This window comes from Ochotona princeps, chromosome X, assembly GCF_030435755.1.
Source record: "Ochotona princeps isolate mOchPri1 chromosome X, mOchPri1.hap1, whole genome shotgun sequence".
In the NCBI taxonomy this organism is placed as follows: Eukaryota; Metazoa; Chordata; class Mammalia; order Lagomorpha; family Ochotonidae; genus Ochotona; species Ochotona princeps.
In genome coordinates, this window is record NC_080865.1 from 46,291,394 (window position 1) to 46,293,727 (window position 2,334).

At 45.8% G+C, this 2,334-nt stretch overlaps 1 pseudogene; it reads left to right on the top strand.

Moving 5' to 3' along the window:
- Nucleotides 1–1,204: 1,204 nt before the first annotated feature.
- LOC101523953 (small nuclear ribonucleoprotein Sm D1-like) lies at nucleotides 1,205–1,551 on the top strand (annotated as a pseudogene).
- Nucleotides 1,552–2,334: the final 783 nt, after the last annotated feature.

Here is a 2,334-nt window from a genome sequence, read left to right on the forward strand (position 1 = left end):
ACATTCATGCGGCGGAATGCCTTTGGTGTGGACATCTGCTGCCGGAAGGGGTCGCACAGTCCCCTGCAGGAGCTCTACACTCCTATCCAGCTGGAGCTCTCCAATGCCGCTGTTCTGCACCAGATGAGGCGGGACAAACAGCGCTGCCAGCCGCAAGCGGCGGGTGCTGACCCCCAACGACCTGAAGCACTTAGTGGTGGATGAGGACCACGAACTCATCTACTGCTACGTGCCCAAGGTGGCATGCACCAACTGGAAGCGGCTCATGATGGTCCTGAGCGGGCGGGGCAAGTACAGCGACCCTATGGAGATCCCTGCTAAGGAGGCTAATGCAGCAGATTGGCCCAAGTGCTTAAGTCACTGCCACCCACCTGGGCAAGTTGGGTGGAGTTTCTGGACCCTGGTTTTGTTCTGATTCAGAACTGGCTTTTGCAGCCATCTGTGGAACGAATCAGTGGATGGAAGATCTCTTTCTGTCCTTTCAAACAAATACATCTTTTAAAAAAGATGATCTGTTGTGAAATCACACCACTTACAGGGGAGTTTATCAAGCTAGGACCAGATAGCTAAACCATTTATTCCAAAGGGATCTGGATAAGTCAGGGGCTTCTTGGGATAAAAGGGATCCAAGATAGAAGAAGGGAGAAGGGATTTGTGTAACTCTTAACCTGGGGCAGACAATCCCAAAAGTCAAAGGAAAACCAGAAACAGAGATTTACCCAAAACAGGAAGGATCAGCCAACAGGAGATTCTGCTAGGTCCTTGTCTGTTTCTCAGCTTTGTCAATCTTCTACTACATGTGGTCTGGGATGTCTTTCTTTCTTTCCAAGGATTTATTTATTTATTTGAAAGGCAGAATTACAGACAGAAGGAGAGGGAGAGGGGGAGGGAAAGAGATCTTCCATCCATTGTTCGATCCCCAAGTGGTCACAACAAGCGGAGTAGAGCCGATCTGAAGCCAGGAACCAGGAGCTTCTTCTGGGTCTGCCACTCAGGTGTGCAGGGTCCCAAGGCTTTTGTTCCTCCTCTACTGCTTTTCCAGACCACAAGCAGGGAGCTGGATGGGAAGTGGAGCAGCCGAGACATGAAGTGGCTTCCATATGGGATGCTAGCACTTCGAGGTGGAGGTGCTGGCACCGACATTTAATTTCATTTTAAAAAATGTTATTGGTATATGAAAGTGCTGTTAGAGTCATCCATCAGGATGAAACCTGCGAGATTTTTGATGAAATTGAGTCATGAAACTGTAGCCACTGAATTGAAGAATGGGACACAGGTCATTGGAACTATCACAGGTATAGTTGTCAGTGTGAATACACACCCTAAAGCTATAAAAATGACCTTGAAGAAGACAGAACCCATACAACTGGAAACACTGAGTATTCAACAGGATAACAGATATTTCAGTCTTCCAGACAGCTTACTCTGGACACACTACCTGTGGGCATTGAGCCCAAGGTGAAAGCTAAAAAAAGGGAAGCTGTTGCAAGAAGAGGCTGAGGTAGGGGAAGAGGACGTGGCTGTGGCAGAGGAAGAGGGCGTTCTAGGTAATAATGTGTGTCAAGATTACTGTTTCAGAGTGATGAATGATTGCACATATTTCTTGTACATGTTTGTTCATGTCACCTTTTTAATCAATGTAAGTGCTGAAAACAAAAAACAAAACAAAACAAAAAACAAAAAGAGAAAGTGCTGTTAATCTTGTGTCCTCCACAAATTTTTGCTGTTTTTTGAAATCAGTTCTAATAATATTTTGGAGGAGTGTTCAGGTTTACTGTGCATAAAATCACATTGTCAGGCACAGCATGGTAGTGTAGCAGCTAAAGCCCTCGCCTTGCACTTGCTGGGATCCCATATGGGCACCGGTTGTAATCCCAGCAGCCCCACTTCCCATCTAGCTCGCTGCTTGTGTCCTAGGAAAGCAGTCGAGGACGGCCCAAAGCCTTGGGGCCCTGCACCCACGTGGGAGACCTTGAAGAGGCTTCTAGTTTAGGATTGACACAGTTCTGGCCATTGTAGCTGCTTGGGGAGTGAATCATTGGATGGTAGATCTTTCTCTCTGTTTCTCTTCCTGTCTGTAGATCTGCCATTCCAATAAAAATAAAATAATTCTTTAAAAATTATCACATTGTCACCAGGGATAATTTTTTTTTATTATGCATTAAGGAGTATTTATTAACCAAGGTTGGTGATAGCAGAACCCACTAGCAATTAGCAAATGGCAATCCAGTCTGAATCAGAACCCCAAGAGGAACAAATGGTCATTACCCTGAAGTCCATCCGTTAAACTGAAAACCTATGTCCCAGCTTCCCCAGCAATATACGTTATCCTAA